General features: G+C 45.3%; 1 protein-coding gene across 13 annotated transcripts in view; it reads right to left on the reverse strand.

The window, feature by feature from the left end:
* The window catches only part of DTX3 (deltex E3 ubiquitin ligase 3), a 223,453-nt gene that overhangs the window by 159,324 nt on the left and 49,363 nt on the right, over window positions 1–14,766 (reverse strand). For 11 of the 13 annotated variants that reach the window (XR_011026106.1, XR_011026105.1, XR_011026104.1 and 8 more), the window contains one exon: window positions 507–554. The gene's annotated coding sequence lies outside the window, so the exon portion shown is untranslated. Of the gene's footprint in view, window positions 1–506; window positions 555–914; window positions 1,085–14,766 lie in introns of those variants that run through there. The other 2 variants (XM_068267443.1, XM_068267445.1) reach the window with 2 other exon arrangements.

Genomic DNA, 14,766 nt, shown 5'->3' on the forward strand with positions numbered 1-14,766 from the left:
TTTCAGAATGCTTTAGTTTGAGGGAATGCAGGCAAAATTGCATTCTTACTCTGCGTAGAGTTTTGGTTCAGCCCTCACTAATTCCAATTATTGTAGAGAAAAAAAACTGGCAAGCGTATATTGGATTACATGCTTAATCATTACAAATAAGCCAAATGCATGGACACAATTAGGCCTCACTAATGCTGGATACACACGTTGAGATTTCCCGTTCGATTCCCGGGATCGAACGGATCGAATCGATTATTTCCAACATGCTCGATTCGGATTTCGATCGTTTCTGCCGGCGATTTGCATGTTAAGTATGCCAAATCGACGGCAGAAACGATCGAAATCCGAATCGAGCATGTTGGAAATAATCGATTCGATCCGTTCGATCCCGGGAATCGAACGGGAAATCTCAACGTGTGTATCCAGCATAAGTCCTACAGCTTTCTAATCGATGCTTTAGCTAAATTAAACAGCAGAAAGTTTTGACTCAGTGAATGAAATGGTCTATTACTTACCTGGAGGCCCCATGGGCAGCACTGCTGGAAATCCCCAATGTATGCGAACTAAAAACAGAAAAACAAGAGAAAGAAATGAGTGAGAATAAACCGAAAGCAGCCTCGGCAGTTTCTATTCCTCGCACTTCATACTTTCACATTCCCAGTCCAACATACAGCAAAGGAAGGAGGAGGGACCCGCCCAGTGTGACGTCAGTGTCACCCGGTTTCTGATAAACTGAAAGTGATGTATGACAGCCGGTGTCACCGTGTAACACGTCCGCCCGTTCCCACCTTATACAATGCAACAGCCTAATGTCCCCCTCCCCATGTCCTCACACAGCCCGTCTACTGTCTCCTGTCACACTTTGTGAATGACCCCCGGAAGTGCGGCGACAGGTGCTCAGGAGGGAATGGCACCCCGCTCACCTCACGTATAAGCAGATTTTGCATGGACGCGTCTATCCGCACTCCCGCCCACAGCAATGTACCTGACGCCCGTCCGTCTTCTATGTCACCTCAGGACATTGACGAGAGCGCTGTGCGTGTGCTGTGCCGCTGCTGTACCAGCGGAGAGATCAATGCAGACAGAGCATCAATATAAAGAGGGCGCGGCTTTGATGGGAGGCGTGTCTACATAGGTGGACGACCGACCATTTGATGAAGAAGGGGGAAAACCCATCTCCTTCTCCATAGCATCTCCCAACACGGAAATACAACAAAGCTGCCGGTCAGGAGGATTCAATAGCCGCCCTATTAGAAAACATTTTCAGCTGAGTACTGTGTGTGTGTGTAATTTTTTTCTCAAACCAGAAAATAGGTTTAGCTTTGTAAATCACTCTTTATGAAAATGTGCACTAAGCTGTAAAATATGAACGTTTGAATAAAGTTATATCATTTAAAATAATACAGCATATTCAGCATGTATCTTTGGAGATCTTTCTTGCCCACATAAAGCTGAATAATTGCAAATAACTTCATTTAGCATAATTTTTTTTTCTTTTTTTGGATAGAGGGCTTTTTGGTCCCTTTGAGCACCTGGCTCCGGTAAAGGATCTTTCACTCAGTCATGCAGTTAACAGTACAAGTTCCAGCTGACACTTGTAGATTACAAAAACTACCATTTGGCTGCAACATAGGACAACAAGATAGACTGCATCCCAGAAGATCACTATCTGCTCTAAGCAGTGTAGTAAGCATACAGTTCATCAGTCTGCCTATGTGATAGTCTATTTTTGGCTACATTCACATGGTGCTGCATTGCATGTCCTGTAAGCGCTTGTTCACACTTAGGCCCAGTTCACATTAGCGTTCCAGGTCCGGCTTCCCCGGACCGCTCCGTACACAGCGGATGGTGAATGGATACATTGTTAATCAATGTATCCATTCACACTCGTGCGACCGTCCAGATCCAATCCAGGATTGCAGCTCCAGAACGATCCGGCTTTTTTTCCAACTTGCTCCATTTTTGCCGTACGTCCCCGTGCAGCTACGGACCCGGGCTGGATCTTGACCCAAACATGCGGCCATGCTGTGCAATGAGAAACGGATGTTTCTCAACACACTGGCAATAGGACCGGATGCTTCCAGCACCGGTCCTATGCCACTTGGGGGGCCCGGACTCAGGCCCGGATTTCTGGGAAGGTCACAGAGGCCATGGCCTAGGGCGATAAAAATTAGCAGGGCGCAGGACTTGGAGAGATAAGAGGTCACATGTCAGTAAATCACCACTCCTGCTTTGCTCTAGTCTGCCTGAATTCCAGAGATCCCTGCATCTCTCTTACTTGTGCAAAGTGTGTGTTATGGCAGTCAGCATCTGCTGTCACCTGTATAATGGGAGGGGACAAACAATCTGCTGTGAGAAGAAAAATATATGGGCTCAAGTAGTAGAACTCTTGAGTTCCAATTAGTTTTTCTCATGCAGCACGCATTCATGGGCAGAAATTAGCAGCTCTTCCCCTCCCTGACTGATGTTAGTTTATTACTAGTAGGTCAGTGCTGTTAAAGACCTCAGATTTGTTGAATTTATGGCTTTTTTTTCTCTCCTAGAGAATGACAACAACATTCTTTGTGCTACAGTTTAACTCTTTCCTGGCTTTTTTTTTGTCAGCAAAGTACTGTGTTGATCATCAGTGAAAGCAGGATGTTTTGAAACAGAATGACAACTGTGTTACATTTATTTACATTTACAAAACAATCAATGGATCTCCTGCTGACTGTATATATAGCTGTGTTAGAGATTTTTAGCATAAATTTGGCCATATACACTATTACCTCTCAGTTGTAAAAGTGATACTTTATTGAACATACAAATCTGCCTGTAAACACCTTACACGACCAAAACACAGACAGTAATAAAATCCATTTCTGCGCAGAAATAAAACATAAAACCAAGGAGCCAACCCACACTTCCCCTAGGACTTCTGACATATATAGCTGTGTGCCTAACATTTTTTATACAGGAACAAAGTCTGAAGACGGCTCATTAACCAAAGGCTCACTGTTTTTCTTTTGGTTAGCCAATAAAAAGTGTTATTCTGTTACAAAACTTCCTGCTGACTGATTTTAAAATCTGTCTTAAGTGCTAAATTGTCACTGTGTAAAGTACACCTGAGCTTATGCTGGGTACACACAATGCAATTTTCTGACAGCTTTACTGTCAGATCGACTATTTCCAACATGTCCGATCTGCTTTCCAATCAATTTTCTGAATGATTTTTCATAGAAGTGAACAGCAAATTGATCGAAAAATTGAAATTAGATCAGACATGATGGAAATAATCGACCTGACAGTAAATCTGTCAGAAAATTGCATCATGTGTACCTAGCATTACACTACATCTATGCCAGTGTGTGTAGTGTCGGATTCTTCTACTTACTTGTTCTCTGTTTTGGATGAGCTTCTCTGCATTGTGCTACACTGTCCTCCATTTGTGGCGCTGACGGCAGCAAGTAGCACAGAGGACAAAGAAGCAGCGCTGTCCACTGGGGCTTCTTGTAATTTTGCACTCCTGTATGCATGTGCACAGGAGCCGAGTCAGTGTTATGGGTATGTGTACTTGACAAGTGCTGCTGAGTGCTCATACAAGAGCATCATTTCTGAAGTATGCAAGCCCAGAACACTATCGCCTGCTGTGCATGCAGACAGGAGCGCAAAATTACATGGAGTGGACAGAGCATGCACTGCTTCTTTGTTGAACGATGCAAAGCAGCAAAACAGAGGGGGGCCCGTTCAAACTAGTCAGAGTTGGACAGAAGGAGGGGGGGGGGTGCGGTTGGTGACAGCCGGCCTAGGGCGCTGGAAAGTAGAAATCCGGCCCTGCCCGGACTACACGCCGGTATCCCCCATGCTTGCGGTGCCTTTCTGGCACTGCAATGTATCTAGTTCCGGCTACTTTATTGTAGCCGGAACTGATACATTCCGGATCGGCAACTTGTGGCCACCGCAGAGACCCGTACGGTCTCTTTGCGGCCCCCGGACACTTGCGGACTCGAACCGCAAGTGTGAACGGGGCCTAAGGGTGTTTTCTGCCTTTTTTCAAGTGCAGGCGATGTTTAAAATGGCCCACAAAACGCTGGTGCAATGAATCTCTATGAGAAGGTTCATATCAGCGTGGTTCGTGCACTGTGCGTTCAGCAAAGCGGTGCCTGTACCATTTTGGGGGAGTTTTACTATAATGGAAGGTATAGGAAGAGCGATAAACGCTCACAAAACCGTTTTATGCTGCGATTGTGTTCGCGTTTTTGAGAATACATTGTATTTATTCTTTTCCGGGTCAAAGAGTTCACTTCCTAACTTGCGTCAGGGAGTGAATTACAAAAATGGCTCTGGAAAAGCACTTTTACCAGAAAAGCAGTGAGGAGTGGAGCGCCGGGGGGTTGGCTGATTAAGCACACGAAAACACAAACCGCTTGCGTTTGCGATTTTAGGTGTGAATGAGACCTAAAAGCAGGGATGGAAAAGTCGTGCCTCTTGTTATCCACGTGTTGCATTGCATACAGTGAAACATACAGTCAATCAAAAGTAGGCTTCACTGTCACTTACAGTGCACATTTTGCAGTAGGCAGGCAGCCCGCACTGGAAGCATTGTGAACATTGTATAGGTTTTAAAATCTCTAGTGTTAAAAAAGCTCTTGTAGCATGCACCAGCCCTTAGCTTGTGAGACTGCAGTAGCCGGGTTTTAGAATAGGATACTGCAAGCTGTTAAGAAAAGGATCATGGCGCACAAATGATTTCCACTAGGTGGTTATTAGAGAAGGTAGGCGTCCAGGACCACCTATGCTGAGAAGTACAGCATTCTTCAACCCTCCCCGATTCATCAGCATCCAGACTGCTGAATCATCTCATTTGAGTGGAGACCAAAGTATTGAGCCCTAACCTGCATGTGTACCTTTAGTATTCGACCACGTTCACAGTGGGAGGCTGCGTTGTGTTCCCTGTAGGCCTAAACGATTTTAGGAAAAGATTGAATTGCACGATTTCTGCCACGATTTTTGATACACAACAATGGATAAGCACTCAGATAGGTGGACAAGTATAGAGATGCCCCCAGTATAGTTGAGCCAGCTATAGGTGCGGCAGTACAGGTTAGCCAGCTATAGGTGCGGCAGTACAGGTTAGAAAGCACAGGTGCGGCAGTACAGGTTAGCCAGCACAGGTGCGGCAGTACAGGTTAGCCAGCACAGGTGCGGCAGTACAGGTTAGCCAGCACAGGTGCGGCAGTACAGGTTAGCCAGCACAGGTGCGGCAGTACAGGTTAGCCAGCACAGGTGCGGCAGTACAGGTTAGCCAGCACAGGTGCGGCAGTACAGGTTAGCCAGCACAGGTGCGGCAGTACAGGTTAGCCAGCACAGGTGCGGCAGTACAGGTTAGCCAGCACAGGTGCGGCAGTACAGGTTAGCCAGCACAGGTGCGGCAGTACAGGTTAGCCAGCACAGGTGCGGCAGTACAGGTTAGCCAGCACAGGTGCGGCAGTACAGGTTAGCCAGCACAGGTGCGGCAGTACAGGTTAGCCAGCACAGGTGCGGCAGTACAGGTTAGCCAGCACAGGTGCGGCAGTACAGGTTAGCCAGCACAGGTGCGGCAGTACAGGTTAGCCAGCACAGGTGCGGCAGTACAGGTTAGCCAGCACAGGTGCGGCAGTACAGGTTAGCCAGTACAGGTTAGCCAGTACAGGTGCCACAGTACAGGTGCCGCAGTACAGGTTAGCCAGTATAGGTGCCGCAGTACAGGATAGCCAGTACAGGTGCGGCAGTACAGGATAGCCAGTACAGGTGCGGCAGTACAGGTTAGCCAGTACAGGTGCCGCAGTACAGGTTAGCCAGTACAGGTGCCGCAGTACAGGTTAGCCATCCAGATCGCCTTTAGTGTGTACAGGCAGTCTCCCCTCCCTTTAGGGCTCAGACACACTATAAGCGCTTTTCTGAGCCCTTGTGATCGTTTAGCGCTTTTTAAAAATTGCTCTCATTCACTTTCATTAAATCACATACAAATGTACGTGATTTTGGCAATTTTTACGTGATTTTTAATGAAAGTAAATGGGAGCAATTTTTAAAAAGCACTCAGGAAGCACTAATCAATCGCAAGCTCTCAGAAAAGCGCTTATAGTGTGTCAGATCCCCCCCATTTAGTGTGTACAGGCAGATCCCCCCATTTAGTGTGTACAGGCAGATCCCCCATCAAGTGTGTACAGGCAGATCCCCCATCAAGTGTGTACAGGCTGATCCCCCATCTAGTGTGTACAGGTGAGGGGGACACAGGAGGACCTATGAAAGAGACGGGAGGCACCCATGAAAACACGTGGGGGAATACAGGAGGACACTTCTGGAGCCGTGGTGAAGCAGGGAGACGCGGAGGGGATACAGGAGTACACAAAGGGACACATGAGGACACTATCTGGGGGTGAACATGTACAAGACGCTCCTGGAAAATGGACACACCAGGTTTAGTATATATTTTTTCCCCTGGTTTTTGCCCTCTAAACCTGGGTGCGTCTTGTATTCCACAGCATCGTATACGGCGGAAAATACGTTCAATTTTAGCACAAATCTAGAGTACTAGAAAGCACACCTAAACTATGTTAAGCAAATAAAGCTTGCAAGGCAACTCCAAAAACATACAGAAGTCTGTGCACGTAAGAAAACTTGACAAGAAAAATAAAGCATAAAATAGCATTTCTACTAACCCAACAATCTGCTACAGATTAAAGTACCAAAAATAGATAGATGAACAATATATGTCGTCACAAAATACACTCAGCAAGATGACACTGCATTGCTTAACAAGGTACCACAATTTGCCCTCAGTTGCCGCTTACTGTAACAGTACGTAATTCATCGCCCACAGTGACACAAGTGGGAGTGAGCTGGAATATTTTCTACAATATGGAGAACTTGGTAAGCTGTGTCTCTATCACCTGAACAGTACTATACAATGACACTAAGTGGATGAGACATGCAGAGTACAATTACAGGATACAATGCAAACCCGAAGACATATGAAGGCAAAGAATATTTATTTTAGGACTCTACATGTATTTTACATATATTTTAATAGTGGCTTCTTGATAGTTTTTGTATTAATATACTGAGGCAATAAAGATAGGCGATAGCATACATTAAGATACTTGCAGTGTACCTGAGCCAAAAAGTAAATACCTTAGCGGAGGAAAGCCTCTGGATCCTGTAGAACCTTCCCACTGCGCACTCTGGTCCCCCTTTGCTGCTCGGGGACCCCCCAAAGGTTTATTCACCCAAGCTTTGGCGCTGGTTTGCTTTAAAGGACAACTGAAGTGAAAAGAATATGGAGGCTGCCATATGCATTTCCTTTGAAACAATACCAGTTGCCTGGCAGCCCTGCTGATCTATTTGGCTGCACTAGTGTCTGAATAACACCAGAAACAAGCATGCAGCTAATCTTGTCAGATCTGACAATAATGTCAGAAACACCTGATCTGCTTATGCTTGTTCAAGGTCTATGACGAAAAAGTATTAGAGGCAGAGGATCAGCAGGATAGCCAGGCAAAAAAATGGCAGCCTTGACCCTCTTGTTACAGTTGTCCTGTAAGGTCATTTTTTAAGTTGCCTGAAAGTGTACCCAAGGTGACATGTGACATGAGATAAACGTGTATATACAGTGCAAAACATAATAACCAGGCAATTTTACTTGTTCTTTTTTTCTGCCTGAAACTTAATTTTTAGGTATGGTAGTGCCAGCTTCTGTCTCGTCAGGTAGCTTGTCAGGAATATAGTAACATCACTGATAAGCAAATTACAGCCATAAAAGTTTTCCTGGCAGAATACAACTTCTGAGAGCAGAGGGAGATAAAATACATGAACTATTGACCTTTTTGTAACTCTGGGACACTTATCAGGCCGCCAATGAGCAGAGGCAACAAAACATTCAATCTAGTTAGTAAATGTTTAAATAAAAAACAAAACAATGGGATATCTTTAAAAAAAAAAAAAAAGTCATTTTTAAGAGTTGGAGCATCAATACAATCGTTTATCTTATCAGTTTATTTTCACATCGAGTTCACTTCCTGTAAGTGGCTGCACAAGATTTCCTGTAAGTGGCTGCACGGACTTGACAAATCTGTTACTCAGAGATCTAAGTTGGAGACTTACATTGTGCACTGACATTTTTCTCAGCCAGTTACATAAAAACATCTCAGACCTTTAAAAGGCAAGACGCCCATTCTGGCAAGGTCAGCATCTCCAATGGAGGGGACCCCGGGCCACCAGCTGGGAGCGGAGTTACAGCAAGGGACATATCGGCTGCCAGGGACTGGAGTAAGTAAAACTTTGGCTGGAGTAAGTATGTATCGGCTGCCAAAGGCTGGAGTAAGTAAAACTTTTTTTTTTCCCTTGGATCTTCCTTTTAGGCTAGATGAATTAGCGGCCAACATGAACAGCAGGGATTGTGTAGGCCAAGTAGACATTTGTCAAACACTTGAAGATAATGATCAGGTATTTCAGTTACCGAATGCTTTTTAACTGAGCCACAACTAATGGCACTGGTCAGCGCATCGTTCGTTCATCAATTTCCTGCTACACCAATGGAAATCTGTTCAAAGCTTGACAACATTCTGAGAGAAGAGAAAACCACTGGATGTTGCAGCTGACTTTGGAGAAAAGCGCAGTGAATGCCATGATCGGTATGAACAGTCACATAGAAATTAGTGGGTTCGGTCCACCTAAGGCCTCTTTTCCACTGGTGGCTGAACTGCGAGTTTTGTCGGGCAGTCCAACCTCCTGGCCACAAGCGCTTTTTGGCTGCAGTTACAGGCAGCTAAATGGCAGCGCATGGTAACACTGCACGTTATGTTTCAGATGTGGTGGTGTTACCTGGCAGCCAAAAACTGCCTGTCGTGTCTGAGCATGTCAGCAACTCCATGGAAGAGGTCATAGGTGCTTCACTTTGACCAATCAGTGAAGCGCCAGTGACCTCTTCCTTTAGGATACTTACACACTAAGACGTTACCGGCGCACGTTAGTGCAGCCTGTAACGCTCCCCAACGCAAAGCAATGTAACTGCAATGGGCTGTTCACAGTGCCCACGTTGCGTTACATTGTAACGCTGCACGTCAATCTTAGAGTGCAGCATGCTACGGCGTTAGAGCGGCTTTGCCGCGTTAGCCTGCTTGCACAGGCGCAGTGATTAGCCACATGGCTAATTAATATTCACTGCACTGTGCTGACGTCACTGGCGGGACCACGTGATGCGGAGTGTTCCGCTCACGTGGTCTCCACCAGCGCATGCGTACTATAGTATGCATCACGGACGCATCAAAGAGCCGGCTCTTTGCTAACGTCCTCTGCCACCACCACCATGCGTTGCGTTAGGTGCACGTTATGCGACCTTAACGTAGCACCTAACGCAACGTCAGTGTGTAAGTAGCCTTAGAGGGCGGGGCTATGGACGGAAGCAGGAAATACAGACCCCTGGTGAGTATTATAAAGCTTTATTTAAAGCGCAATCGCTTGGCCCCCCAAATCATTGCAAAATCGCTTTGAAAAGCAGTTTTGAAGCGCTTATATACTTTAGCATTGAGCACTAACACGCTAAAAATGCTGCATGTTTTGTGATTGCAATCAGCCCAAATCACAATCACACTAGTGGGTTCCCCACCACCCACTTTTATTGGAAAAGCATTTTTAGGAATCGCCGGTGATTTTTGTCGATCCCAAAATGCTGCCAAAAACCCCCTGTGGGTTCCAGCCCTAAAGAACAATTGAAGCGAGAGGTATATGAAGGCTCGCATATTTATTTCCTTTTAAGCAATACCAGTTGCCTGGCAGTACTTCTGTTACTCTGCCTCTTAGGGCTAGTTCACACTGGCGATCAGCAAAATGCTGCTGCTAATGCAAGTCAATGGTAGTGCTCACACTGTAGTGATCGCCAGTGATTAGCGATTTGCTGATGGTGCAGGCAGCATTTTTGGAGCAATTGCATTTCAATGTTATAGAATCATAAAAAAAAAACGTAATCACTCCTAAATCGCTTTCCTGTACAGTGAAAAAATAGCTTTTTACTGATTGCCGGCGATCAGCAAAACGCTACCAAAGCGCCATCGTGAACTAGTCCTCATACTTTAAGCCATAGCCCCTGAACAAGCATGCAGCAGATCAGGTGTTTCCGGCATTCTTGTCAAATTCAGCCAAATAGACCAGCAGTACTGCCAGGCAACTGTTGAACAGTAAAGAAATATGGCAGCCTCCATATATATTTAACTTTAGCTGTCCTTTAACCACTTAAAGGGAACCAGAGATGGGGACATGAAAAATATGTTATACATACCTGGGGTTTCCTCCAGCCCCATATGCTCTGATCGATCCCACGCTGTCGTCCTCAGCTGCCTGCACCTACGAGAACCGGGTCCCGCCACTGACGTCATTGGAGCCAGCTATGAAGGAGAAGTGCGCCCTCTACGCATCTCTCCAGCGGCTGCTGGAGAGATACGCAAACAGCGCACTTCTCTTACACTTAGACTGGCTCCGACTGACGGCAGAGCGGGGTCCCGCCTCTCATAGCTGCGGGCAGCGACGTGGGATCGATCAGAGCATATGGGGCTGGAGGAAGCCCCAGGTATGTATAACATCTTTTTGATTTTCACCTATGGTTCCCTTTAAGGATCGCAGTGTTAAACCCCTCTAAAGACCAGTCCATTTTTCCCTAAATAGGCCACTGGAGCTTTAAGGCCGCAGGGCCGTACATGTCAGCACACAAGTGATTCCCCCACCAATAGAGCTTTCTGTTGGTGGGGTCTGTTCGCTCCCCCAGTGTTTATTTTTTTATAAATATTTTTGTTTGTTTTTTTTAAATAAAATGCCTTATTTTATTTCTATTCCCTTCCTCCCCCCGTCAGCCTATCACAACGATCGGCTGTGATAGGCTTCAGCCTATAATACAATATCAATCTGAAAGTGGCAATCAACAGTGGACCGTATGTGTCTAGTCTTAGGCTACTTTCACACCAAGACGTTGCGTTTTAGGGGACATGATTATGGTCGCATAACGTGCCCCTAACCGAACGTATGGTGGTGTTGAAGTTGGACGTCAGATTGAGCTGCGTTATGCAGCTCTCAAAGCAGCCGCTCCAGGTTAGTGATAAGAAGTCTGGATATTTTTAAGGATTCAGATCATTTGAATCGGATCATTGAAAAGATCCAGATCTTTGAACCGAATCATTTGAATTATTTTACTAGGGAAGCAGACTGGGTGAAATGACTAGCAGGACAGGACTTTTGCTGCACTGTACATTCTGTATGTTCCTGTTTCTTCCAGACATCCACTGTGAACCGAATCTTTCATTGTGATGATCCGGATGATTCGACTCACAAAAAAAATCCGGATCAAATGAACGATTCATTCATGATCCAGACAACACTACAGTCCTACCAGGAGCCTCTGCAGTGCAGTGAATATTAATTAGGCATGTGGCTGGCTGCGGAGGAGGAGGGGAGACCTCCTCCTCCAACATTACTGAGCATGTGCAAGCAGTCTAACGCTGCTTAGCCCAGTATAACGTACAGCATGCAGCACTTTGTTTAAACGTGCTACGTTACTATGTAACGCAACGTGAGCACTGTGAACAGCACATTGATTTTACAGTGCTGTGAGTTAGGCTGCGTTACTGGCTGCTGTAACGTGGGACTTTAACGTCCCACTGTGAAACCAGCCTTAAAGCTATATCAACATGAAAATATATAAAAATTCATAAATCGAATATATATTATAAAAATATCAAATTTTAATTGGGTGCATCAACAAATAATTAAGGAGTGCTTTAAAAACAACATGGGATGGCCACCCCGTCACAACCACTAATGCCACTCCACATACATCCATACCCACAATGGCCATATGTTAGAGCATGCTGGAAGTAGGGAAAACTGGTATAAGACACAGGGAAGCTTCACAGGCACAGTTCAATTGACATAATACCCTCCAGAATCCTCAATAATGCAGTAACAGAGCACCTCCACAGCAAGGCAAAATCCAATTCAAAAGAGCTTAATTGGTGGTCCTCATGCATTTAGTAATCCTCATGCAGGCAGAGCAATGTTAATAGTAGCAGCACATGCCGTCGAAGCAAGCGGCCATCGCCACAGCAAACAAAGTACAGTTTTAGGCTGTTACATAGTCTGCATAATCTCACCCGAACCAGATCCTTGCTGGGTGCTCAATATCCAGGTTGGAGGCGTGCATAGATGCCACTGTAGTCACCATGTAGGGCAGCAAGAGGAGTCTCCAGTAATGTGTAAGCGGAGTGGAGCGACTCACCGCAGGTCCATAAGCAGAGTGCCCAGTTAGCTACGTTGGGCAGGGTGCCTGGCAGATGGCATAGCCCAAATGGATTCCACGGCTGCAGTGGTCAGGGCGGCGTGGCGACCCATGTGTAAGGGAGAAGGCTCCCAGCCCATCACAGTAGATCGCTTCTGTGTCCCCAGGGGGACAGCCGTGTCACAGCGCTGCCATAGATCACAGCACTGCACTAACAGTCTCCTAGCGGCGATTGCCCCTGGGAGACTGATGACGGAGTGGAGCTCAGTCATTCAAGCGAGGATGTATGCGCAGGATCCCCTGCAAACTCCGCCCCAGGATGTTAGCAGGAACCAAGCAGGCTGAAATCTGATGTGAATTCCTTTTTTTTTTTTTTTTTTTTGCTAAATTCAACATTCAAAAATCAAAGGCAGATTTGAATAAGCAACTATTCTTTTGCATGTATTGCACAATTTAAATCTAGCATTGTGCCCTGGGGATTACTGGTTATTATAAGCAGCCACAGACTGCATATAGTTTATGTAAAGCAGCCAGTTATATAATAGAAGGATAAATTGTAGTTTTGTTCTGTAGGCAACTGCATTAAACTGTCATTTTATGTATAACATTCCTTTTACAGTTTAGTTATACTTGTAGGCATGTGCTTCATCCCAGCTAACAATAGGCCAAGCTACAGCTCTGGCTTCCACTGTCAGCACCGAAGCTAAAAGCTGGACTACAGGGCAACCATAACCGTTCCCCTCATTCATATAGTTTTGTATTCATTACAAAACAAATTGTTTTTCCATGAACAACTGCTGCCTGACTGGTGAAGAAGCCTTCCAGGGATACAGAAAAATAAATAAATAAAAATGGGAGAATCGTGTAGTATTTGAAGCTCTTGGAAAAGGTGTGAAAAAAATTAGGAGATACAGGTAGTCCCTGGTTAACGAACGAGATGGGGACTGTAGGTTCGTTCTTAACCTGAATCTGTTCTTAAGTGGGATCACTGTGCCATCTCTGTCCCCTGTACCTCTTCTGTGCCCCCCTATGTCTTCAGTGTCCCCCTCTGCCATCTGTACCCGCCTATACAAGTTTAAAAGCCATTTTTTTAACTTGTTCCCATGGAAACAATCCAAGCCATTCGTATCGGCGGGTTGTTTGTAAGACGGGACTATCTGTACTCACAATAGGGCCTCTTCTTCATGGACCTCAGAACTGCTCATTTGGCGAGCAGTTGAGCGTCCTGTTTACCGCCCACGACTGCCATTCAGGTGCAATTTAAAGAGAGACTCCAACCTAGAATTGAACTTTATCCCAATCAATAGCTGATACCCCCTTTTACATGAGAAATATGATGCTTTTCACAAACAGACCATCAGGGGGTGCTGTATGACTGATTTTGTGCTGAAACCCCTCCCAGAAGAAGCTCTGGGACCGCGGTACTCTGGGCAAACTGCCACAATGTAACAATGTTCACAGACAGGAATTCGCTGTTTGCAGCTGTCTCTAACAGCCAAAACAGCTAGGAGCAGCTACATAACCTGCCCACAGTAAAAATGTCACCATGTAATAAATGCCAGAATGTAAATCGGGAAGAGGAAAGATTTTACAATGAGCAAACACTGACTAAATCATTTATACATAATTATTGTAAAAATGAAGCACTTTTTTTACTACATTATTTTCACTGGAGTTCCTCTTTAAAAGACAACTGAAGTGAGAAGGATATGGAGGCTGCCATATGTATTTCCATTTAAACAATACCAGTTAACTGGCTGCCGTGTTGATCTATTTGGCCTCAGTTGTGTCTGACTCACACCAGAAGCAAGCATACAGCTAATCCAGTCACAACCGCTTCCTTTAGGGGGCAGGGCTACGGGTGGACGCTGGACATAGGGACACCTGGTAAGTATAATAAAGTTCATTTTTTTAAAAAATGCTAATCGGAAGCAATGTACAGTTTACTGTACAGCGCGTCCAAATTGGAAATAATTACAATCTCTTTAGGAACTGCTGCACACAGTGTTGCTGCGATTTAAAAGCGCTGCAGCGACTCAGTGTGTTCCAACCCTAACTCCTGTTACATATCACAGGGATGACTCCGGTATTTGGTGCGCTGCTACTAATATGCACCATCCAGTCAGTATATTCGGACATATAGGAGTACAATAAAATAAGTTGGTGCTTTATAATTCAATAATAATGTGTTGGTTAGAGTCCTTAGAGAAGCCAGGCTTCTGGCTGTGCAATCAAAAACCATCTGAACCACAGGTCTAGGCAGGATGAAACTGCCAACCCTTTGGGAAATTCAAGAGTTTCACATTTTATCTGCTTATTTAGCTGTCTGTCTGGCAGCTCATCTCACCTAGATAAAATATGGTTTCACAGGCATGTGGAGCCCTACAGTAGCACAATGGACTATACAGCAAACTCTGTTATATTGCGTCACCTTTGCCTTTTAGGCCTCTTTCACAATGCAACGTTAGTCGCACATTAAAAAAAATGTTTCAACG

The sequence above is a fragment of the Hyperolius riggenbachi genome, chromosome 2, assembly GCF_040937935.1.
Source record: "Hyperolius riggenbachi isolate aHypRig1 chromosome 2, aHypRig1.pri, whole genome shotgun sequence".
Taxonomy (NCBI): Eukaryota; Metazoa; Chordata; class Amphibia; order Anura; family Hyperoliidae; genus Hyperolius; species Hyperolius riggenbachi.